This window comes from Salmo trutta, chromosome 36 (assembly GCF_901001165.1).
Source record: "Salmo trutta chromosome 36, fSalTru1.1, whole genome shotgun sequence".
NCBI lineage: Eukaryota > Metazoa > Chordata > Actinopteri > Salmoniformes > Salmonidae > Salmo > Salmo trutta.
The window spans coordinates 11549019-11576512 of NC_042992.1; positions in this window are offsets into that span (position 1 = coordinate 11549019).

Here is a 27494-nt window from a genome sequence, read left to right on the forward strand (position 1 = left end):
TACTTTCACATTTACATAAGTATTCAGACCCTTTAATCAGTACTTTGTTGAAGCACCTTTGGCAGCGATTACAGCCTCAACTCTTCTTGCCTGTGACGCTATTAGCTTGGCACACCTGTATTTGGGGAGTTTCTCCCATTTTTCTCTGCAGATCATCTCAACCTCTTTCAGGTTGGATGGGGAGCGCTGCTGCTCAGCTATTTTCAGGTCTTTCCAGAGATGTTCAATCGGGTTCATGTCCAGGCTCTGGCTGGGCCACTAAAGGACCTCTATACCAGGCGGTGTCAGAGGAAGGCCTTAAAAATTGTCAAAGACTCCAGCCACCCAATGCATAGACTGTTCTCTCTGCAACCCCACGGCAAGCGGTACAGGAGCGCCAAGTCTGTGACCAAAAGGTTCCTGAACAGCTTCTACCCCAAAGCTATAAGACTGCTAAATACTGTAGTTAATCAAGTGGCTAACAGGACAATTTAAATTGACCCCCTTTATTATTTTTTTAATCTTAATTGTTTTGCATTGACTCCCCTGCACTGGCTCTATGCTCTATACTTTACCTACACACTCACACATACTACACTGACACTCCAACACACACACACACACACACACACACACACACACACACACACACACACACACACACACACACACACACACACACACACACACACACACACACACACACACACACACACACGCGCGCAAATGCTCACACACACACACGCAAACGCTCACACACACAAAACATACACACACATGCATATTGATGCCACACACACACACACACAGACACACACGCAAACGCTCACACACAAAACATACACACATGCATGCATATTGATGCCACACACACATACGCTGTGTGTTAGAAATGTCCAGCCGACGTCTGGTAGAGAACGAGTGGATGGATTAAGTGCATCATGTTTTTCCCTCTGGTTAGTATTTCTCCTAGTCACCTCACTTATCCACTCTCATCAAGCCTCTGTTTTCATCTCCAGCCAACTGCTGCTTGACACTGACCCATATTTAGTGCAAACATGACCTACCAACTTGTTACGTTTGTGATGAATGCTGACAGGTTAAGTCCTCATGTAAATGTTCCTGTTTTCTTATTAGAAGGTTATGTGTAATCACATAATCCACAAGAGGCTGGTGGCACCTTAACTGGGGAGAACGAGCTCGTGTTAATGACTGGAGCAGAGTGAGTGGAATTGTATCAAATACATCAAACACATGGTTTCCAGGTGTTTGATGCCATTCCATTTTCTCCATTCTGGCCATTATTATGAGCCTTCTTCCCCTCAGCAGCCTCCTGTGACATCATCTCATTGAGTATGTATCTCTTTTAGCTCCTTTCAGAGAAGTGTGATCATTATGAATGCATACAATCAAAGCAGAACCTGATGTACTGTGTAGGAGTCACACTCAAAAGACCTCCGAGGCCTACCCTTAAGAAAGCAGGAACATTTGCATGACAATATAAAAAGCTGAAATAATTGTTCCCCTAGCTACAAATGAAAATGAGGTAGAGAGAGGAGAGGAGAGGAGAACGATAGAGGAGAGGAGAGAAAATATACAAATTAGGAGATTAGAGAGAAAGAGAGGAGATGAGATAGAAAGAGAGAGAGAGCAAGCGAGAGAGCTCGAGTGTCACGGGCGTCGTAAGGATTGGACCAAGGTGCAGCGGGAACGTGTATACTCATCTTTATTTATTTAAAAGAAGGAAAAACAAACGCGGACCACTAAAGAGTCCTGTCAGGTGCACAGACACAAAACAGGAAACAACTACCCACAAATCCCATTACAAAAACACCCCTATACATAGGACCTTCAATCAGAAGCAACGAGGAGCAGCTGCTTCCAATTGAAGGTCAACCCCATTAACTAAACATAGAAATAGAAAGACTAGAACTAACATTGAAATACACTTACATAGAACATAGTCCAAAAAACCCTGGAACACATAAAACAAACACCCCTCTTTCATATGCACATAGCCCAACAAACCCCGAACCACATAAAACAAACACCACCTGCCACGTCCTGACCAAACTACAATAACAAATAACCCCTTTACTGGTCAGGACGTGACAGTGAGAGAGATCGAGAGAGAGAGAGAGAGAGAGAGAGAGAGAAATGAGAGTGAAATAAACAGCGTCTCCTTTGTTTCAGGTATTAACAATGAGCTGTCAAGGTCCATTATAATTTTACTTTAAAATGATTTCATTTAACCTTTAATTAACTAGGCAAGTCAGTTAAGAACACATTTTTATTTACAATGACGGCCTACAAAAAGACAAAAGGCCTCCTGCGGGGACGGGGACTGGGATTTAAAAAATATATATTTTTTAAAGTATTTATATATATAAATATAGGACAAAACACACATCATGACAAGAGGCAACAAAACATAAAGAGAGACCAAAGACAACAACATAGCAAGTCAGAAAACCATAACAACACAGCATGGTAGCAACACAACATGACAACAACATGGTACACAACATGGTAGCATCACAAAACATGTTACAAACATCATTGGGCAAAGACAACAGCACAAAGTGAGCTGTCAATGGCAGTTATAGTTAGGAACACAGAGCTGTAAAGGTCAGTTATAGTTAGGAACAGTGAGCTGTCAAGGTCAGTTATAGTTAGGAACAGTGAGCTGTCAAGGTCAGTTATAGTTAGGAACAGTGAGCTGTCAAGGTCAGTTATAGTTAGGAACAGTGAGCGGTCAAGGTCAGTTATAGTTAGGAACAGAGAGCTGTCAAGGTCAGTTATAGTTAGGAACAGTGAGCTGTCAAGGTCAGTTATAGTTAGAAACAGAGAGCTGTCAAGGTCAGTTATAGTTAGGAACAGTGAGCTGTCAAGGTCAGTTATAGTTAGGAACAGTGAGCTGTCAAGGTCAGTTATAGTTAGAAACAGAGAGCTGTCAAGAACAGTTATAGTTAGGAACACCTATCTGTCAAGGTCAGTTATAGTTAGTCAAAGAGAGCTGTCAAGGTCAGTTATAGTTAGCAACAGAGTGCTGTAATGGTCAGTTATAGTTAGGAACAGTGAGCTGTCAAGATCAGTTATAGTTAGGAACAGTGAGCTGTCAAGGTCAGTTATAGTTAGGAACAGTAAGCTGTCAAGGTCAGTTATAGTTAGCAACAGAGAGCTGTAATGGTCAGTTATAGTTAGGAACAGTGAGCTGTCAAGGTCAGTTATAGTTAGGAACAGTGAGCTGTCAAGGTCAGTTATAGTTAGCAACAGAGAGCTGTCAAGGTCAGTTATAGTTAGGAACAGTGAGCTGTCAAGGTCAGTTATAGTTAGGAACAGAGAGCTGTCAAGGTCAGTTATAGTTAGGAACAGTAAGCTGTCAAGGTCAGTTATAGTTAGGAACAGTGAGTTGTCAAGGTCAGTTATAGTTAGGAACAGTGAGTTGTCAAGGTCAGTTATAGTTAGGAACACCGAGCTGTCAAGGTCAGTTATAGTTAGGAACAGTGAGCTGTCAAGGTCAGTTATAGTTAGCAACAGAGAGCTGTCAAGGTCAGTTATAGTTAGGAACACCGAGCTGTCAAGGTCAGTTATAGTTAGGAACAGTGAGCTGTCAAGGTCAGTTATAGTTAGGAACAGTAAGCTGTCAAGGTCAGTTATAGTTAGGAACAGTGAGCTGTCAAGGTCAGTTATAGTTAGCAACAGAGAGCTGTCAAGGTCAGTTATAGTTAGGAACACCGAGCTGTCAAGGTCAGTTATAGTTAGGAACAGTGAGCTGTCAAGGTCAGTTATAGTTAGGAACAGTGAGCTGTCAAGGTCAGTTATAGTTAGGAACAGTGAGTTGTCAAGGTCAGTTATAGTTAGGAACAGTAAGCTGTCAAGGTCAGTTATAGTTAGGAACAGTGAGCTGTCAAGGTCAGTTATAGTTAGGAACAGTGAGCTGTCAAGGTCAGTTATAGTTAGGAACAGTGAGCTGTCAATGTTAATTTATAGTTAAGAACAGTGAGCTGTCAAGGTCAGTTATAGTTAGGAACAGTGAGCTGTCAAGGTCAGTTATAATTACATGCATTTGAAGGAGAGCTGCTCTGTGGAGTGAGCGAGCCGCCCCTTCTTTGTCCTCGACGATGACGTTTCTCCGATTGCCCTGAAAAGGGTAATGCAGGTTACACATTTATTTATCTGAAAGTCATCTGATTTGGGGGAGAGGGGGGAGGGTGGGGAGAGGATGTAGGTTGGAGAGAGAGAGAGAGACAGCGCGACAGAGAGAGAGAGAGAGACAGAGAGACAGAGAGAAAGAGTAACAGAGAGAGAGAGAGAGCACCAAATACTGCTCCAGGAATGCATGCATTTAAAGGGGCGATCCTTAGTTGCTACATCCCTTTTTGGACTGATGAATTAGTGATATGTACCCATTGAATCTTGATTAATTTAAAGTACAAATGCCTCATGATCTTAGTTCAACTGGCTGAGCTACTCAAAATCCAATCAAATTGTATTTGTAACATGCGTCGAATAAAACAGGGTAGACCTTACAATGAAACGCTTTCTTACAAGCTCTTAACCAACAATGCAGAATTAAGAAAATACCCACAAAAAAGTAAGAGATAAAAATAACAAATAATTAGAGCCTTGTCCCAAAGCCACTCCTGCGTTGTCTTGGCTGTGTGCATAGGGTCGTTGTCCTGTTGGAAGGTGAACCTTCGCCCCAGTCTGAGGTCCTGAAAGCTCTGGAGCAGGTTTTCATCAAGGATCTCTCTGTACTTTGCTCCGCTCATCTTTTCCTCCATCCTGACGAGTCTCGAAGTCCCTGCCCATGAAAAGCATCCCCACAGCAATATGCTGCCCCCACCATGCTTCACCGTAAATAAAGAATGTAATCAAAACACAGACACATTAGAGACAGAACCCCGTCCCCTCTTTATTGCAGGATTGTGATACGTTACTAATCAACATTGGCACAAGTTCATTTTGTATAGTAGTTTAAACACTTCACTTCAAATAATAAACACATAATCACTTCAAAATGTACAAATAAGATAACTTGTGTGTAAAAATTTGACATCTTAGTCTAAACAACAATAGATAATTGAGTAGTAACAAGTAGGCTAATTTTACTAAAGCATAATTTCAAGTGAACAAAAAAACTCCATACCAGTGGTGGCCAATCTTGCTCCACTGATCCCTGATCTACTGGGTGAGCAGATTTCTGTTCCAGCCCAGCAATAGCACACTAGATTTTGAACTCATTAGATTTGATAAGTTGAATCGGTTGTTTTATTGCTGTGCATTAACATAACCCTGAACACCCAGCAGACATCTAGCAGGGTTGTCCTGCTCCAATTGTAATAGGTTTATACATTGTGTGTGACGCTAACTGTATTTTTTTATACAACATTTGCTAACATAGGTAGGCCTACACATAAGGATAATGCATGACATATAGGATATACCCTAAGTCTCTTGGGACATTCATTTGGACCTCTCTCTTCATCTGCAAGCAGGCTTTCACAGCTTTCCATTTCTGAGGACAGAAAACATCACAAAGAAACAGGCTTCATTATTCTCCAATTAGACAGCACTGAATATTGTGTTGTTATTATCTCTCTGTGCTCAAAGTTTTCCCCTCTAGGGACTGGAACTGGAGAATCTTTTCATAATGTCCTGCCACAAAATTACCGGCGCTATCCAGAAGCCTACACTCTCCCTTTACTGACAGCTGGAGCTGCAATTTCACCATCTTCCATGTCTGTTATCTAAAAATGCATTCGGTGTAATCAACTTTAAACGTCAATTGAAAGACTGTCGGCCACCCTTTATAACTTGAAAACCTGCACTTGAAACTAGCATAGGCAACGACTACCCAGACGGAAAACATTGACGCACGTAACACCCAGCAGCCCTCTACGGGGATGAAGGGGGAGGGTTCTTTAAATGTAACATCCAATCAAAATCTCCCAGCAGACCATTCAAACCGTATTTGCAATACAAAATTCTCCAGACCTCCAAGGGAGCAGTGGCAACTACGTGACTTTGGAGGTATGGCAACGTGAGACTATAATACACATAGCAATGCAATTAGGCTAGATCTTTATATTAAAAACAAAAGTCAGATTTCCAGTCATTCCAATTAATGTATTACCCCTTGGTCTTCCAAAATAGGAAATGTAGATTAGCAAAATAGTTTTACCTGAGCTTAACCCAAAAACTAAGGTTTTATTAGCCTACTCTGTTGTTTATCATGTTGTTGTCATTAAGGACTGATTGGACTGCTTCGAGTTGGAAAATAAATGGAATGGCATGCTTTGAGCACTACAAAAAAAGTGCTATTTGCGTGTGAAAATGAATGCCATATGCTGCATTTGCTATAGGTCTATTGATACGTTTTTATTGGTGACACTTTGATATCTAGATTATTTGCAGCTGTATAAGTCTATCAAAATTGTGGAAGTTTCAGCATGTGTCAGTTAGGCTGGACATTTTTATCAGCAGGAATTAGATTGAGCAATGAAAGGCCCACTTGTGTTTTTCTTAAATTAAACAAGTTTTGGTCAGTATGGCGAACAATAACACGAGGAGTTTAGAAGGGATAAATTATAGTTTATTTTAAGAAGACCATGAGTGGGGATTTTATTACTGAGCTTTTATCTTATTTGTGCTGATCATTTTTTAAATCCATTGGCCTAACTGACACATGCTCAAACTCACACACTTTTGATAGACTTAAACAGCTGCAAAATAATTGAAATATCAAAGTGTCACCAACAAAAACATAAACACAATGTCTATGGCAAATGTAGCATATGAAACTCCATCAAACTTGTATTCCATAGTCTGGGATCCACACTATGCAGCTCTTACAAGAGATCATTTTTCACTGGCTGTCCACTGATAGGCAGCTTAAACTTAATTCAACCATTATCGGGTTAAAAATACACATAGGCCATCCACAACAACCATAATCTGTTTGGTGCAAATAGCTAAATAAGATGGCAGCAGTGTGATTCACATCAATGCGCTATGTAGCCTAGATAGCAATAATAAGGGATATCAGGATCACCAGTAGGCTACACCACAGCTGTCATCTTTTCCCCAAGTGTTTATTCAGCACAGAGACGCATAGAAATCTCTCCTTCGACCTCCATTCGGCAAATGTGACCATAATTATATCCTCCTGATTCCTGCTTACAAACAAAAACAAAAGCAGGAAGTACAAGTGACTCGCTCAATACGGAAGTGGTCAGATGACGCGGATGCTACGTTACAGGACTGTTTTGCAGCACAGACTGGAATATGTTCTGGGATTCATCCAATGGCATTGAGGAGTATACCACTTCAGTCAATGGCTACATCAATAAGTGCATCGACAACGTCGTGCCAACAGTGACCGTATGTACATATCCCAACCAGAAGCCACTATTCCCTCAGACGAACCATCAAAAAGGCAAAGCGTCAGTACAGGACTAAGATTGAATCACACTACACCGGCTCTGACGTTCGTTGGTTGTGGCAGGCCTTGAAAACTATTACGGACTACAAAGGGAAACCCAGCCGCGCGCTGCCCAGTGACACAAACCTACCAGATGAGCTAAATGCCTTTTATGCTCGCTTGGAGGCAAGCAACACTAAAACATGCATGAGAGCACCAGCTATTCTGGACGACTGTCTGATCATGCTCTCTGTAGCCCATGTCAGCAAGACCTTTAACTTCTATGGGCTACGTGGGACGCTAGCGTCCCACCCGCGGTACACACTATCAACAGCCAGTGAAATATCAGGGCGGCAAATTCAAAACAACAAAATCTCATAATTCAAATTTCTCATACAACTATTTTACACCATTTTAAAGATACACTTCTCCTTAATCCAACCACATTGTCCAATTTCAAAAAGGCTTTAAGGCGAAAGCATAAAGTTATATTATGTTAGGACAGAGCGTCAACAAGAAAAACCACACAGCCATTTTCCAAGCAGGAGAGGCATCACAAAAACCAGAAATACAGCTACAATTAACCTGTTGGGGATAGGGGGCAGTATTTGCACGGCCGGATAAAAAACGTACCTGATTTTATCTGGTTACTACTCCTGCCCAGTAACTAGAATATGCATATAATTGTTTGATTTGGATAGAAAACACCCTAAAGTTTCTAAAACTGTTTGAATGGTGTCTGTGAGTATAACAGAACTCATATGGCAGGCAAAAACCTGAGAAGATTTCATGCAGGAAGTGGCCTGTCTGACAAGGTGTCGTTCTTCTTGTCTCTGTTTATTGAAGACTGAGGATCTTAGCTGTAACGTGACACTTCCTATGGCTCCCATAGGCTCTCAGAGCCCGGGAAAAATCTGAACGATATCGAGGCAGCCTCTGGCTGAAACACATTATCGCCTTTGCCAAGTGGCCGATCAGAGGACAAAGGGCTTAGGCGCGTGACCGAGTCGACCCCATGCTTTATTTTCTTTCGTCTGTTTACCTAATTGCAGATTCCCGGTCGGAATATTACCGCTTTTTTACGAGAAAAATGGCATAAAAATTGATTTTAAACAGCGGTTGACATGCTTCGAAGTACGGTAATGAAATATTTAGAAATCTTTTGTCACGAAATGCGCCGTGCGCGTGACCCTTATTTACCATTCGGATAGTGTCTTGAACGCACAAACAAAACGCCGCTGTTGGAACATAACTATGGATTATTTGGGACCAAACCAACAGTTGTTATTTTACGTAGAAGTCCTGGGAGTGCATTCTGTCGAAGAACACCAAAGGTAATCAAACTTTTCTAATAGGAAACCGGAGTTTGGTGAAGGCTAAACTTGCTGGGTGTCTAAATAGCTAGCCCTGTGATGCCGGGCTATCTACTTAGAATATTGCAAAATGTGCTTTCACCGAGCTGTTTTAGAATCGGACATATCGAGTGCATAGAGGAGTTCTGTATCTATAATTCTTAAAATAATTGTTATGCTTTTTGTGAACGTTTATCGTGAGTAATTTAGTAAAATCACCGGAAGTGTTCGGTGGGAATGCTAGTTCTGAACGTCACATGCTAATGTAAAAAGCTGGTTTTTGATATGAATATGAACTTGATTAAACAAAACATGCATGTATTGTGTAACATAATGTCCTATGTGTGTCATCTGATGAAGATCATCAAAGGTTAGTGCTGCATTTAGCTGTCTTCTGGGTTTTTGTGTCTGATTATTTCTGGCTGGGTACTCTGCTGACATAATCTAATGTTTTGCTTTCGTTGTAAAGCCTTTTTGAAATCGGACAGTGTGGTTATTTTGCAATATTCTAAGTAGATAGCCCGGCATCACAGGGCTAGCTATTTAGACACCCAGCAAGTTTAGCACTCACCAAAGTCAGATTTACTATAAGAAAAAGTTATTACCTTTGCTGTTCTTCGTCAGAATGCACTCCCAGGACTTCTACTTCAATAACAAATGTTGGTTTGGTCCCAAATAATCCATTGTTATATCCAAATAGTGGCGTTTACGAGCCCGATGCGTTTCGTGACAAAAAAATTCTAAATATTCCATTACCGTACTTCGAAGCATGTCAACCGCTGTTTAAAATTAATTTTTTATGCCATTTTTCTCGTAAAAAAGCGATAATATTCCGACCGGGAAAGCGTGTTTACGTTCAGAGAGAGAGAAAGTAAAAGCATGGGATCCCCTCGTGCACGAGCCTCAGTCTGATGGCCCTCTGATCGACCACCATCCAAACGCGCTAAAGTTTTTCAGCCAGCGGCTGGAATTACATTTTCAGCTTTTTCCCAGGTTCTGAGAGCCTATGGGAGCCGTAGGAAGTGTCACGTTACAGCAAAGATCCTAAATATTCAATAAACAGAGCCAAGAAGCCCAAGAATGGTCAGAGAGGGTACTTCCTGTTTGGAATCTTCTCAGGTTTTTGCCTGCCATATGAGTTCTGTTATACTCACAGATTATATGCATATTCTAGTTACTGGGCAGGAGTAGTAACCAGATTAAATCGGGTACGTTTTTTATCCGGCCGTGCAAATACTGCCCCCTATCCCCAACAGGTTAACTAACCTCCAGACAAGCTTCAATGCCATACAACTCTCCTTCCGTGGCCTCCAACTGCTCTTAAATGCAAGTAAAACTAAATGCATGCTCTTCAATCAATCGCTGCCCACACCTGCCCGCCCATCCAGCATCACTACTCTGGACGGTTCTGACTTAAAATATGTGGACAATTACAAATACCTAGGTGTCTGGTTAGACTGTAAACTCTCCTTCCAGACTCACATTAACCTCTCTGGGATATGTGGGACGCTAGCGTTCGCGCATTTAGTCCAGCATTCCAAATTCACAAAGCTGACTGACTGTGCTGTTGTGATAATTTCCATTTGCCTGGAGCCTTCCGCCAATTGTCGTCTTATTTTCGACTCTTCCCCTCGTCTCATGTGTCCAATGCTGCCTCAGGAATCTATCTAGTTTGTATTTAACCTCTCTAGGGGGTGTGGGACGCTACCGTCCCACCTGGCCAACATCCAGTGAAATTGTATAGCGCCAAATTCAAAAACAGAAATACTCATTATAAAAATGCATAAAACATACAAGTGTTATACATCAATTTAAAGATTAACTTCTCGTTAATCCAACCACGGAGTCAGATTTCAAAAAGGCTTTACGACGAAAGCATACCATGCAATTATCTGAGAACAGCGCCCAACAGACAAATCATTACAAACAGTTACCTGCTAAGTAGAGGAGTTACACAAGTCAGAAAAGTTGATAAAATTAATCACTTTCCTTTGATGAACTTCATGTGGTTGTACTCACAAGATTCCACTTTACTCAATAAATGTTAATTTGTTCGATAAAGTCCCTCTTTATATCCAAAAACCTCTGTTTTGTTTGCGCGTTTTGTTCAGTGATCCACAGGCTCAAAGGCAATCACAACAGAGAGACGAAAAATCCGAAAAGTATCAGTAAAGTTTGTAGAAACATGTCAAACGATGTTTATAATTAATCCTCAGGTTGTTTTTAGTCATAATAATCAATAACATTTTAACCGGACAAAAGTGCTAACATTAGCAGGCTAGTTGGGGTGGCAGGTAGCCTAGTTGGGCCAGTAACCGAAAGGTTGCTGGATCGAGTCCCCGAGCTGACAAGGTGAAAATCTGTCGTTCTGCTCCTGAACCAGGCAGTTAACCCACTGTTCTCCGGTAGACCGTCATTGTAATTAAGAATTTGTTCTTAACTGACTTGCCTAGTTAAATAAAATTTAAATAAATAGTTAGGCTAGTAGTGCTAACGTTAGCAAGCTGGTAGGGCTAGTAGTGCTAATGTTAGCAGGCTAGTTTGCTAACAACCTTGCAAGCTGATTTGTAACATTACATTCATAAAGTATTTGTTTGTAAGCCGCCTGAAAATTAAATTACAACCAGTCGTCATGAGTGCAAGTATTTTGGTTACAGTATTCGTGGGGGGTAAAGCACTGTGTTTAATGAGTTCAATGGAAGTGTATAGGTGAGCATATGAAAAGGCAATTCCCTTTCTCTTATTCTCCTCCATTACATCAATAATTAATCAGTGTCCACTTAACATTTAGAGCATGGAGATGTCCTATTTCTCTCTCATCTGGTCCCTCCCTCCCTCTCTCCGCCGTACATCATCTTCAAAGGGACTTTGCTGAGAGCAAAAGGTATTTATCCAGAACCCTTCAGAACAGCCGCTCTCCTCTCAATGAAATTCTATATTTAACAACTGTCCAATCATCTGTGGAGTGGATCGGCTCAGTGGGGCTCACTGCATACGAGGGACAGAATATGTGGAGTGTGTGTGTTTTAGCATCTGTGTGTGTGGTCTAGGGATGGATTTATGGCGGTGACCACTGTGAGCACAGACGAGGTAGCATGGTGAGTGGCGATTACACCACTGGGACTGATGTATGTGAGAAAGCACCAACGTCGCGAGGAAGTCAGCCATGAAATTGATCTGAACGTCAGGGCTTTAGAGCACACACACACACGCACACACACATAAATACACATATTAGCAAAGCAATGAGAGCTAAACTCTGCTACAGCAAAGCCAATATCAAACTGACATAAAGGAAAATGTAAATCTACAGGCTAGGTAATAGCCAGGCAGGCCAGACAGAATGGTGTTTAGTTTACGTGGACATATCCATCCTCTCAACACTATGAATGATATTGGGGGACTGCCTCTAGCAAACAAACACACAAATCATTGTTAATACCTGCAAGAGCCATAGGAGGAATGGACGGCTGTGTGTGTGTGTGTGTGTGTATTTGTGTGTGTTTGTGTCTGTGTGTGTGTGCGCACGCACGCACGTGTGTGTGTGTGTGTATGTGCCTGTGTTCCGTTCAGCAAATTCCCGCTGCAGCTGACATTCCGTTCCCTGCAAATTGACTGACCTGTTAATACACACAGACAAAATCTAACTCAAAGTGGTCTGCAATGTTATTAGCAATCCATCTTATTAGTTGGATAATGGCAATAATTGAGGTGAATTAAATACTTTGCTTTGCTAGATCCCTTTTTAACAGTGTGTTATGTTTTTATGTATCTGTTAGTCTGAATATTTCTCCAAGCCCAGGGAAATATGTAACGCTTAGCAAATCAATGCTGCATTGATCCTGTCCAGCAGCAAGATGCCTAAGGTTGTTGATGAACAGTAGGCTAATAACACACAAGATTGGATAACTTATTTTATAGAACACACACTGCTCCTCACAGTTCTACACACAACCTGTTGAACACACACCCTGCTGTACACACACCCTGCTGTACACACACCCTGTAGAACACACACCCTGCTATACACACACCCTGTAGAACACACACCCTGCTACACACACACCCTGCTATATGCACACCCTGCTATACACACACCCTCCAGAACACACACCCTGCTATACACACACCCTCCAGAACACACACCCTGCTATATACACACCATGTAGAACACACACCCTGCTATATACACACTCTGTGGAACACACACCCTGTAGAACTCACACCCTGCTATATACACACCCTGTAGAACACACACCCTGCTGTACACACACCCTGTAGAACACACCCTGTAGAACACACACACTGTAGGACACACACCCTGCTACACACACACCCTGCTATATGCACACCCTGCTATACACACACCCTGTAGAACACACACCCTGCTATACACACACCCTCCAGAACACACACCCTGTGGAACACACACCCTGTGGAACACACACCCTGCTGCACACACAACCTGTAGAACACACACCCTGCTGTACACACACTCTGTAGAACACACACCCTGCTGTACACACAACCTGTAGAACACACACCCTGCTATATACACACCCTGTGGACCACACACCTTGCTGTAGACACAACCTGTAGAACACACCATGCTGTACACACACCCTGTAGAACACACACCCTGCTGTACACACAACCTGTAGAACACACACCCTGCTATATACACACCCTGTAGAACACACACCCTGCTGTACACAAAACCTGTGGAACACACACCCTGCTGCACACACACCCTGCTGCACACACACCCTGCTGTACACACAACCTGTAGAACACACCCTGCTATACACACACCCTGCAGAACACACACCCTGCTATATACACACCCTGTGGACCACACAACCTGTGGAACACATACCCTGCTATATACACATCCTGTAGAACACACACCCTCCCTTTGGAACACACATACACATGTACACTGTGGCAGATACACATCTTGTGTGTGTGTGTGTGTGTGTGTGTGTGTGTGTGTGTGTGTGTGTGTGTGTGTGTGTGTGTGTGTGTGTGTGTGTGTGTGTGTGTGTGTGTGTGTGTGGGTGTGGGTGTGTGTGTGTAGTATATTTGTGCCTGTATGCCTATATGTGTATGTGTGCCTGTCTGTGTGTCTGCATGCCATTGTGTGAGGGCACCATACGTGAATGTCCGCTTGCCAGTATGTCTGTATCACCATCTGAGGTTGGTTAATCAGTATTCCTCACTGCTCTGGTCCAGTCTCAGCAGTGACAGAGAGCAGTAGCCCGTATCTCATCCCCAGTCAGAATAACATGGCAAATTTACAGAAATACATTATTAATTTTCCGTCAGGCACGCCAGCAGGCTCCTATGACAAGTATTCCTTTCAATCTGTTTCTGTATTATTCTTTTTTCATTTCCTGCAGTGCACCTGAGACATCCATCCCTCCACTGCCGCCCTCCTCTCTTTCTCCATCTCTCTCACTGTCGCTCTATGTCTCTCTCTCTCATTTCATCTCTTCAACATCTTTGTAACCACCCATGCATTTCCACACAAAGACAGGTAAACACACACACACACACACACACACACACACACACACACACACACACACACACACACACACACACACACACACACACACACACACACACACACACACACACACACACACACACTACACACCCGTACAAGCATACACATGCCAACAGGGAGACAAACACACACACTCCCTCCCTCCCTTCCATCCCTTACCGCTTGGCAGTGGAAATTATATCTGATGGAAATCATTTGGAGAGCATCTCAGCTGAAAGAGAACTGCTGCTGGTTGGCTCTCTGTGTCTGCTGCTCAGCTCTACCCACTGCACAAGGCTGTGTGCATACCATTATTGACGTCTAACTCTCTCTCTGTCTCTCACTCTCTATCTCTATGTCTCTATCTCTCTCTCTCCAGCTCTCTCTCTCTCTCCATCTCTCTCTCTCTCTCTCTCTCTCTCTGTCTCTTGCTCTCTCTCTCGCATACCGAGAGTTCACACTGATCATTTTGATACAGCTATGTATTTTTTTGTATTTTTTTTGTACCATCATCTTTGAAATGCAAGAGAAAGGCCATAATGTATTATTCCAGCGCAGGTGCAATATACAATTTGGCCGCTAGATGGCAGCAGTGTATGTGCAATGTTTTAGACTGATTAAATGAAAGATTGCATTTCTGTTCAAAATGTTGTATCAAGACTGCCCAAATATGCCTAATTTGTTTATTAATAATGTTGTATGTTCAAAATTGTACACTCTCCTCAAACAATAGCATGATATTCTTTAACTGTAATAGCTACTGTAAATTGGACAGTGCAGTTAGATTAACAATAATTTAAGCTTTCTGCCAATATCAGATATGTCTATGTCCTGGGAAATATTCTTGTTACTTACAACCTCATGCTAATCGCTAATCGCAATCGTCCCACAAACGGTTGAGCTATGCTATGCAGTGAAACTTAGTGTCATTCAGGTGGCCCAGTGGCAGGTAGCCTAGCAGTTAACAGCATTGGGCCAGTAACCAAAAAGTTGGTCTTTCGAATCCCCGTAATAACTAGGTGAAAAATGTGTTGATGGTGCCAACATGATGCTAACAAATCACATAATTTTTTTTTGGGGGGGGGCACTTGGTAACAGTGATACAGCGAAGCTTAATCATTACAACAGTTTATCAAGGTGATTTCTTTTCTAGGCGCACTGGTGCTCCCAAATTTAGAGCCCTGAACCAGACCATAAGAGTTCAATCCAATCCATTTCTGCATTAAAGTATCCTTCAATGTATTAAAGAGCACACATCAGCTATGCTGTGGCAGGACTGGTGTCATTCATTCATGTGATTTTGGTGTCTGTTGTCTTGTTTATTTGGACCGGGATACTCTTTAGTATCGTGGCAAGGAAACAAAACACAAACTGCATTAAACTTCTTTAGGAAAACAGCCCTAATGCTGGAAACAAACAAATCATTGTGTTGTCATCTAGATTCCCATTTATTTATTTTCCAAGCTATAGCACACACTATTTTACATACAGCAGGTTTTAAAAGGACAAAAGAGTAAGATCTGCTTCGTGTTTTCATTTTTGCCCTGGAAAAAATATTGGTATGGTCCCTGCCCTATTTTTTATCTCTCTATTCTCTATTTTCCTCCCTGGGGCGTGAGCGCTGACCTGTCCAGCTACTGAGGTGAAGCACCATGGGAGCAGGTGCGACATGGGTCCGCGAGACCTGGCGGGCTGTCCTCAAATGCCTGCCTGCCCGGACGCTCACTCACCTACCCGCCCACATTACTTTACATATTCCAGGTATAAAATGAGATAAACTTCAGGAGCCACATACAAACTCTAAGTGAATCCCCATGATAATGCCTAAGTGAATCCCCATGATAATGCCTAAGTGAATCCCCATGATAATGCCTCTATTGTATGGATTACCAGGAACTTTGCTTTAACGTGTTACTTATTGCCTCGGTCTGTGTAGTGTTTAATTTATTATTCTTTATTTATTCAGGGAAAAACCATGAAAAGCCAAAAACCAATAACCAAATGTAATGTCACAATAATACAGTGGCACAATACAGTGGCAAAATACAGTGGCACTATCCACCCACTCAACCACACAACCAGACAACCCTGCAATTTCCCTCTAAACACACAAGCTCAAACTAATGCAGTACTTTTAAAAAGCTTTTTGTTTATTCACCCAATAAACTTTTGAATGCATTTTTATTTATTATTTATTTATTTTGTGCTCAATTATGCCATCTAGGCCCCTGTGGGACCATCGGGGCCAAATTACAGGGAGTTTAACAAATGACACATATGCGTCTTCTGAGGCTTTCACTGTGGTGACAGATCTTCATTAAAAAAATAAGAATGGCATTGTTTATGCGTCAGCTCATTAGAATACACACTCTCTGTGTATTACCACGTCTTTGTGATAATGTGATTATTTGCAAGTGTAATGTGGTGGTGGATAGAGGGATGAGAGAGAAGAGAAAAAATAAAAGGAGAGAACGATGGTGGGGGTTTGGAGTAAGAAGGAATGATGGAAGTGAGGGAAGAAGGAAAGGATATATGGAGGGAGGGCAGGAAAACGGGGGTTATACTTCCGCGGTGTGCATCAAGCAAGGGAAAGAACGACTGAGGGAGAGTTTTAGGGGTGGTGTGCAGCGAGTGAGGGAAGAAGGGAGAGAGGGATGGAGGAGAGGAAAGCGCTGAATGGATAATGATGTGTTTAATTTGGAAAACAGGCCATTACAGGAAGTCTACAGCAGAGACTAGGGTCAAAGCTTCCTATGGGATTGGACATAGATTGTTTCCGGACGATTAGGCAAATTACCCGTTACAAATGTGTGTTTGGAAACAAACAACAGCAGAATTTGCAAGAGTAGTGATTAATGGACTAATGGAGTTGTTTGGGGACACATTCTAAAGGCCAGATAGAATAAATAGTTCAAAGTGATTTAAATAGACTATTAGGACTATGTTCTGTAGCTGGAAACACTGTTTTACACATTTAGAGGAGAACAAGACAGTAAGATTGTTCTGTGGCTGGAACAAGACAACAAGACTGTTCAGTGGCTGGAACAAGACAATACGACTGTTCTGTGACTGGAACAAGACAGTAAGACTGTTCTGTGACTGGAACAAGACAGTAAGACTGTTATGTGGCTGGAACAAGACGGTAAGACTGTTCTGTGGTTGGAACAAGACAGTAAGACATTTATGTTGCTGGAACAAGACAATAAGACTGTTCTGTGGTTGGAACAAGACAGAAAGACTTCTGTGGTTGGAACAAGACAGTAAGATTGTTCTGTGGCTGGAAGAAGACAGTAAGCCTGTTCTGTGGCTGGAACAAGACAGTAAGCCTGTTCTGTGGCTGGAACAAGACAGTAAGACTGGTCTGTGGCTGGAACAAGACAGTAAGACTGGTCTGTGGCTGGAACAAGACATTAAGACTGATCTGTGGCTGGAAGAAGACAGTATGACTGGTCTGTGGCTGGAACAAGACAGTAAGACTGTTCTGTGGCTGGAACAAGACGGTAAGACTGATCTGTGGCTGGAACAAGACAGTAAGACTGGTCTGTGGCTGGAACAAGACGGTAAGACTGATCTGTGGCTGGAACAAGACAGTAAGACTGGTCTGTGGCTGGAACAAGACAGTAAGACTGGTCTGTGGCTGGAACAAGACGGTAAGACTGATCTGTGGCTGGAACAAGACAGTAAGACTGTTCTGTGACTGGAACAAGACAGTAAGACTGTTCTGTGGCTGGAACAAGTCGGTAAGACTGTTCTGTGGTTGGAACAAGACAGTAAGACATTTATGTTGCTGGAACAAGACAATAAGACTGTTCTGTGGTTGGAACAAGACAGAAAGACTTCTGTGGTTGGAACAAGACAGTAAGATTGTTCTGTGGCTGGAAGAAGACAGTAAGCCTGTTCTGTGGCTGGAACAAGACAGTAAGCCTGTTCTGTGGCTGGAACAAGACAGTAAGACTGGTCTGTGGCTGGAACAAGACAGTAAGACTAGTCTGTGGCTGGAACAAGACAGTAAGACTGATCTGTGGCTGGAACAAGACAGTAAGACTGGTCTGTGGCTGGAACAAGACGGTAAGACTGATCTGTGGCTGGAAGAAGACAGTAAGACTGTTCTGTGGCTGGAAGAAGACAGTAAGACTGGTCTGTGGCTGGAACAAGACAGTAAGACTGATCTGTGGCTGGAAGAAGACAGTATGACTGGTCTGTGGCTGGAACAAGACAGTAAGACTGTTCGGTGGCTGGAACAAGACAGTAAGACTGTTCTGTGGCTGGAAGAAGACAGTATGACTGGTCTTTGGCTGGAACAAGACAGTAAGACTGGTCTGTGGCTGGAACAAGACGGTAAGACTGATCTGTGGCTGGAACAAGACGGTAAGACTGATCTGTGGCTGGAACAAGACAGTAAGACATTTATGTTGCTGGACACATTGTTGTACTTGTTTAGAGGAGAACAAGACAATAAGTCAGATGGACCATGAACTATTGTATTAGAAAAAAAATATTTTACCCAGTTTTTGACTAAAGAGCAATGAAACATTTAAGCAATAAGGCATGACAACCCAAAGAATATCGTGAAACTCATAGCTAACAGTTGTTCTTAGTCATGAAGTTGTGTGTTATTCACCATAATTAAATGATTTGAGAGCCTTATTGCTTTTGTAAAATTCTAACCAACATCAATTAAAAAAATATTTGACATGTATTCAATTAAACATTTGATTTTAAAGAGTACATTAATTTTATTTAATTCTTTAACCAGACAATTTAGTCCGAAAAAAACCAGTCAATAGTTCTATTAGCATTGTTGCTAGACAGAAAACCCTAAATGCAAGGTATATACATATCCCTGCTGATGCAAAACAAAATGCTAGGCTAACAGCAAGGGGAAATAATATATATATATATATATATATTATGTGTAGATAAAGTTTATGAATGCCTGGCTGGGCTGTGGGACAGTCAATGGCAGTGATAAATCAAATTAAACTTTTCACATAATTGTCTGTGGATTAGCATGAATAACTGACAGCTAAAATCCAATCAGCATCTAGGATTCCAAACGACCCATTTTATAATACGCCTTCTAATTATTATGCTCTACTTCCTGTGGCCAACAAAATGCAGTATTGAGATGGGTTATTAGGAAACTTTATCGCCACACAATTGTGAATGAAATTTGGGCAAACCTACAGTTTAAAAAAATATTCTAGTCAGAGCTTCCTTCTCACCATGTTTGTATTATGTAAGCAGCGAGGCAAACAAGGCAGCCTACCTCTGTGGTATAACCCATTACAAAGACCTCCAAATATAGATCTAGAAAGTGATGACACGCTCTCACTAGTGGAATGGAGAGCCTCTGAGAGTACAAGCTGAAAACCTGTCAGCGCACTCATCAGACACAAACAACTGAGGTGAGGGATCTCTTGGTTCTCTTATCTGTGCCAGTGTGTCTATCTATCCGTGGTAAGTGCATGTGTGCGTATGCACTTTCTAATTTGTATGTGTGTGTGTGTGTGTACGTGTGTTTGTGTGTGTGTGTGTGTAGGTGTGTGTGTGCAAGTCCCTCTATAAGCATGTGTTTGTGAAGTTGTTGTCTTCGATGCAAATCACACCACTGTACCCACCAAGAGGTAATTAGTGGAAGCTTTGAAAGCCACAGCTCGGCCCTTATGGGGTCATTATTTTGATGCTAATTTTACTCAACAATACACCAAAAAAGAGTTTGGCAGGCAGGCAACTTTGACAAGGAGAGTACAAAAGTGAGAAAGTGCTGATTGGGGTTTTAATTGGAATAGCAGGGTGACAAACTTTTATAAGTGACATCATCAAGTGATATATTTTCTGATTGGGGTCGTATTAAGTGTGAAAAGAATGATTTTAGGGAACATCATTTGGCTAAATAAGAAAAATGGGTTCCTGTGCTTTATAAACGGTGGCATAAGCACTGCTTAATAAAGGCCTTGTAAATCATATTAAATTGAGGCTTCACAAAGCATTTATAACCCTGTCATGTATCTTCGTAGAGCATTGAAATGATAAACGTCTGGTAAATTGTATATATTACATTATGGGATGGCCCAACCTCTTTCCCTCTTGGGTGCATTGTCAATATTGGACCTGACCTTTAACCTTCCCCAAAATGCTGTGCTGCAATATGACACACAATCATTCACAGCAAAAAAAACATTGGTAGGGCCTTTTAAATCTATTTTTATTTTTACCTACTTCTGTTTTAATTCCTTTTCTCTGTGTTGTTTTTCCAGGTTTCGGTTTTCCCATTTGTTTTCTGTTTTTCCCATTTTTTTCCCACTTTATATTTTTTTTATAGAAAAACAACATTTGATTTTCTGTGTTCATAACAATGCTTAAATCACATCAGGGTATGACTTTTGAGGTCTGGGAAAAAATTTAAGAAATGTCGATTTTTGAATGTAGTTTTCCTTTAATTCAGTGAGCATGCCCTGCAATGTTGTTTGGTTAGGTTTTCTGTAGCACAGTAAGAGCATGTTATGATTATGTATTCAATGATTCACATTGTGGCCGCCAATGGAATGGGTGGGGTACAAGGCCAACCACACTTCGTATTATTCAGAGCTCCATGAAAGGACACCATATATACATTCTACAGATCCTACTGAGTATTCCGTACGATACTTTTACTGTGGCACCCAGAATAGTTCTTGCTCTCAGCCAATATGTACAGTATTCCATATACAATGATTCACATTGGGGGCATTTATTTGACCTTGAAACATTATTTAAAATCTCAATTTTATGCAAATGTCACTTACATTTGAACAAATATGAATCACTGTTCATGTTCAGTGTCACGAATCACACCGAAGGTGGCTCCCCTGCCTGCTCGGGCGGCGCTCGGCGGTCGTCGTCACCGACCTACTAGCCGCCGCTGATCCCTTTTTCCTTTTCGTTTGGTATGTCTTATTGTTTGCACCTGTTCCTCATTTGGTCTTTTGATTTTGGTTATTTAAGCCTGGTTAGCCCGCCCAGTGTTGTGCGGGATTATTTTAGCGTCAGGTTGTACTTTTGTCGTTGGATGTGCTGGCGATTAATTACTTAATATTATATGCATGCTGTGCACCTGTTTTGGGCACTTGGCATTTTTCCCACGCCGTTTGTGTTGGCGTTGATCGTGTTGTTTTTTTTGTTCAAATAAACACGAAGTTCCGTACCTCTGCTCTCTGCGCCTGACTCCTACCACCACTCCTAGCAACCTTCTGACATTCAGACAATTATTTTATATACACATATATCATTAATAAATACAGGTTATTGACACTTTTCTACTATTACGACAGGGACTTTTATTTTGAAAAGTGGCTTTCTTCTATAACCAATTTACATGTTCCTCAGTACACAAACACACACACAACAAAAACGAGCCATTCTGTGTGGTGCTGGGCCCAGTCAGGTCTTTAAAACATTCACCCACTTAACTTAATAAGTACAACTTCATATGATACAAGGTATTTATGGATCTGTTATGAATGACCAAAGGTGTCTCACTTCAAAATAAGTATTACAGGACACTAAATGAAGTGTCAATAAAGAGGTTATTAACGTTCTGCTGATTTACGAAGGTTTCCTCATGATCCACAGGTTACTGAAGCGTGTGAGAGATATTTAAATGGTTGATAGACCAGTATAGCTTGCGTTTGTGTGAGTGTGTCAGAACCAAGATGATTTGGAGTAGTCCAACCTGATACTACCTGTCACGTCCTGGCCAGTATAAGGGTTAATTAGTATTGTAGTTTGGTCAGGACGTGGCAGAGGGTATTTGTTTTATGTGGTTCAGGGTGGTGTGTTAGTTAGGAGGGCGTTTGATTTAGTATTTCAGGGTTTTTGGTTGATGGTCTATGTTTATGTATTTCTATGTGTAGTCGAGTGAGTGTGTTTCTATGTTGAGTTAATTGGGGTGGACTTCCAATTGAAGGCAGCTGTTTGGTGTTGCCTTTGATTGGAAGTCCTATATTAGTTGGGTGTGTTTGTTTGTCTAATTGTGGGAGATTGTTCTGTGTTTAAGCCTTATGCTTTGCCAGACTGTTTTGTCGATCGTTATTTCGGTGTTCATTTTTGTATTCATTAAAACGTCGAGATGAGCATACACATACCTGCTGCGTTTTGGTCCTCCATTACCGACGACAAGCGTGACACTACCGTTCCAGGTATTCCTCTTCTGTTCCTATACTGGAGACCAGGGCTTAATTACAACCTGTTTCAACGGTGGCAAAAGACCTGACTGGACCCAGCACTGCACGGTATGGCTCGTTTTTGTTGTTTGTTTTGCGTGTTAGTGTACTGAGGAACATGTAACTTGGTTCCAGAAGAAACAAACTTTCAATTGCTTTAGGTTGGGGGCTTTCATCAAGGTAAGTGCTTCTTCATGTAACGTCGTCCCAGGCTATTGCGCACACAGCACATACTGTATAAGCCTCCGATATCAACCATTCAAAGTTGGCCTTAGTGGGAGTGACAATATAATTCTATAGGAGTAACCTTACTGAGTAAAGTATTTGTCATGGTCACTAGTTAACACAGTCAAAAGGTGATAATTATGGCTAAACCCTTCCCATTTCCACAAGTTATCTTCTTAAAATTAGATTTTAAACCGAACCCTTGGGTGGAAGTGTCTGAGAATGAGATGTGTAATGTGACTTCACTTTAGCCGCATGCCATCCTTCGACCCAACATATCACCCTTTATAAAGCACATATTTATATCATATTCCACATATTGGGTTATGTCACATTTGACAATGGTGATTGTCACACAGGTATACCCCACTTATGAACCCTTTATAAAGCATGACTTACAGTTATAGATATTTTGTAATACCTTTATGTAGTGCAGGCATTATGAAGGCCTTATCAAGCCTATATAAACTGAACGTCATTTAAAGCGGGCCCTAAAAATGTTTTTCTTACCCCAGGATTCTTCGCTGAATGGATAATAAGCAGTATCCCTCAGATATGAGCATAGTTTTAGTTTATTAAAGTTACATGTTTATTCGGTTGTTGTTACAAGATGGACTAAAAATAACCTGTGCAAATATGTGTCTACAATCTTCAAGCTGGGTGTTTGACGCTAGTTCCTAATTCACAGGCGTGCTGTTAATTATTATTTTTTGTTTTTGTGAACCTTCATGTGCCTTAATTACAAACTCGTATGTCATCTATCAATATGAATAAATGTTTTTAATTACAAGCCTAGTTTAGCCAAGGAGAAAAACAGGATCCTTCCTGGCTAGCCATGATCGGATGAGATAATGGAGGGGCTGGACATGCCGAGAGATGAGTCCTGATTGGTTTGTCATGTTCACAGGCTTCTGCCTATAACAGAAGGGGGGCTTCCCTGATCAGCACATAGATATTCTTTGCTAGTGCGGATTTTGGAAAGATATACAGTGCCCTCAGAAATTATTCACACCCCCTTCACTTTTTCCACATTTTATTATGTTGCAGCCTGAATTTAAAATTGATAACAATTTAGATATTTTTTTGTCACTGGCCTACACACAACACCTGATAATGTCAAAGTGGAATTATGTTTTTCGGCATGTTTACTAGAGGAAAAATCCTAGAGGAAACCTGGTTCAGTCTGCTATCCACCAGACACCGCGAGTTTAATTCACCTTTCAGAAGGAAAACATATATTTAAAAAAAAATAATATTCAGGCAGTAACACAACAAAATTTGGAATAAGTCAAGGGGTATGAACACTTTCAGAAAGCTCTGTAGTTATGGACAACTACAAAAGTGTTGCTACAGATTGATTTCATTTGATTAGATTGATACAGCTCTCAACAACATTGCTGCCCAACTTAGCTGGTGCTATCAAGAAAACTCAGTGGGAGAAATCTGTGAGAAACTAGTTTCTTAAGGACAATGCCATGCTGGCAGGTGTTTACATGTGAATTCTTAAAGAAATCGGTGGGGGAAAAGGCTTAAGAGGATGTGCACAATGCAGAATGGGTGTGAACAAAGAATAGCTATCTAGCAAGTCTGAACATCAGAGAAAAATCATTAAAGGGATTTTAAAGTTGATCAACTTAAAAAACAGCATTACTTTCTTCAATTACAATGTATAATATATAATAAACCATTTGAAACTCTGAGTCTGTACTTTTATAAAAAAATAAAGAGTTTTTGTATAAAAATTAAGTACATTTTTTATGCTCAATATTGATATTTGGCCTCCCCCATACAACAATGGCTGACATTATTTACAAAAGGTTGTTTATAACCTCCCATACCTCCTCTCCCTGCCCTGCTCTTCCTCCCTTCCCCACCAGTGATTTAACTTCCAGATCTCTTTTTATCCATGCATCACCACTCCTTTAGTCCAACTGTCCTTTTCTTACCTGCCTCCCCTCCTCCTCCTCACCTCATCCCTCGTTTCCCCCTTCTCCTCCCTTCCTCCTCCTCACCTCATCCCTCGTTTCCCCCTCCTCCTTCTCCTCACCACCATTTTCCTCCTCCTCTCATCCCTCGTTTCCCCCTCCTCCTTCTCCTCCTGTACTCCTCCCATCATCCATTGTTTCCCCTCGTCCTTCTCCTCACCACCATCCTCCTCCTCCTCTCATCCCTCGTTTCCCCTCCACCTTCTTCTCCTCAACGTCCTTCTCCTCCTCCCCTCCTCCCCATCCTCCTGGGTATGTGTGTACAGTATGTGTTTGTGTTTTTGTTTGTTTGTCTGTGTGTGCGTATGTTGGTTCATGACAGGTGGTTGGTCCATGACAGGTGGTTGGTCCATGACAGGTGGCTGGTCCATGACAGGTGACTGATCCATGACAGGTGGCTGGTCCATGACAGGTGGCTGGTGTGGTTGCTAATTTCTGTATTACCAAATGAGGAGAGACAAACTTCACACACCAGTCAGAGTTATACTTAAACTACATCTTTAATTATAAGAGCTTTGCATTAGCACTTGACTTTCAACGATTCACCATTTCTAAAGAACCGTTGAGAGTGTCAACACAATGGCTACTGAGATCTTTTATAGCAAAGATAACATGACATGACAAACCACAGATATTTAGGAACTGTTCACAAAGAAAGACTTTTACTTGAGAGAGGAGTATCCACAGCCAGATAGCATTCGCTATAAATTATCGTTCCGTTTGGTCCCCTTGACGAGGTTCTAATCTCGTTCCTGGTACTTCATAGTACAAAAACACCAACTCATCCAATGGCATATATCAATTGTCAACTCTAGATACTCCCATCTCAAGCAAACCCCCTCATGACCACACTCCTGGACAAGCTCACCGAGGGGAGTGAGCCTCTAGGTTCTACACTATCCCAGGATAAGTGGGATACACACACATACATGGTTCCAGACACTGCCATACACCTCCCCACAAAATAGAAAAGGAGGGAGTGACTTGCGCACAGACATTGTGGAGACAAGTAATTGGTTCCCCATTAATCACGCCATCCCTTCACATGGTTTAAGAATAGGTAAAGACACATTCACATATGAAGACAATGTTCCATTCTGACCTCTCCCCTCTCTGGGCCCCAAGTGACTGAGCCCCAGCTGAGGGAAGAAGTACAACTGCCAACACCAAAGTCCAAAGGGATACATTCTAATAAGAAGTATCTCACATAAGCATATTATGCAAACAAAACATCTTAATTATCTATGTTACCCAACTAATTCTGATTCAACCGCCACACTGGTCCATAGCAGGTGACTGATCCATGACAGGTGGCTGGTTCATGACAGGTGGTTGGTCCATGACAGGTGACTGGTCCATGACAGGTGGCTGGTCCATAGCAGGTGGCTGGTCCATGACAGGTGGCTGGTCTATGACAGGTGGTTGGTCCATGACAGGTGGCTGGTACATGACAGGTGACTGGTCCATAGCAGGTGGTTGGTCCATAGCAGGTGGCTGGTCCATGACAGGTGGCTGGTACATGACAGGTGGCTGGTACATGACAGGTGGCTGGTCCATAGCAGGTGACTGATCCATGACAGGTGGCTGGTCCATGACAGGTGGCTGGTCCATGACAGGTGGCTGGTCCATGACAGGTGGCTGGTCCATGACAGGTGGCTGGTCCATAGCAGGTGGCTGGTCCATAGCAGGTGGCTGGTCCATAGCAGGTGACTGATCCATGACAGGTGGCTGGTCCATGACAGGTGGCTGGTCCATGACAGGTGGCTGGTCCATAGCAGGTGGCTGGTCCATAGCAGGTGGCTGATCCATGACAGGTGGCTGGTCCATGACAGGTGGCTGGTCCATGACAGGTGGTTGGTCCATGACAGGTGGCTGGTCCATGACAAGTGAATGGTCCATGACAGGTGACTGGTCCATGACAGGTGGCTGGTCCTTGACAGGTGGCTGGGCTATGACAGGTGGCTGGTCCATGACAAGTGAGACTAAATGTGTTTGTGTGTGTGTGATGATTGGCAAGGGGGGGAGGGGACCAACTCACAGTGAGAAAGGACATCCACACCCATAGACAATAATAATAATAATAATAGTAATAGTAATAGTAATAAATGTCATATGGAATGATGCTGGGGAGATGAAGCAGGTACGGGGAGTAAAACATTTAATAAAGAACGGACATGGAACGAGGCAGGAACAGCGGCAGGAAACAGGTAACACAAAGAAAAGACAATCAATGCAGCAGCAGGGAACAGAGCTGGGGAACTTACAAATATAGGGGAGGTTATAACAGGTGATGAGTGAGTCAAGGTGAGTCCAATATCGCTGACGCAAGTGATGAGGGAAGGCAGGTGTGCGTAATGGATGATAGGAGTGCGTGATGCAGGGCAGCCTGGTGCCCTCAAGAGCCAGAGGGGAGACTGGGAGCAGACGTGACAGTACCCCCCGCCCTCTAGGGGTGCCACTCGGGCCCACCTGGGCGAACCGGCCAAGACATGGGCACTGGGCAAGCCGGTTGGGGCGTGGAAGCCCAACCTTACCGGCAGGAGCGTGAGAGCCTGGCGAGCCGGCTGAGGCATGGACGACCAACGATCCGGCTGAGGCAAGACGCCTGTCTTGAGGGAGCCCGAAGATCCGGTGGAGTGTGACGTGGGATGGGAAGCCGATGAGCCAACCAAGGCAAGGAAACCTCTCGAGCCAGCCAGGGCGTGAAAGCCTGACGGGCTGGCTTAGGCACCCCCGGTTCCATTGGTGGTGACCCAGAGCCGATGCCACTGTACC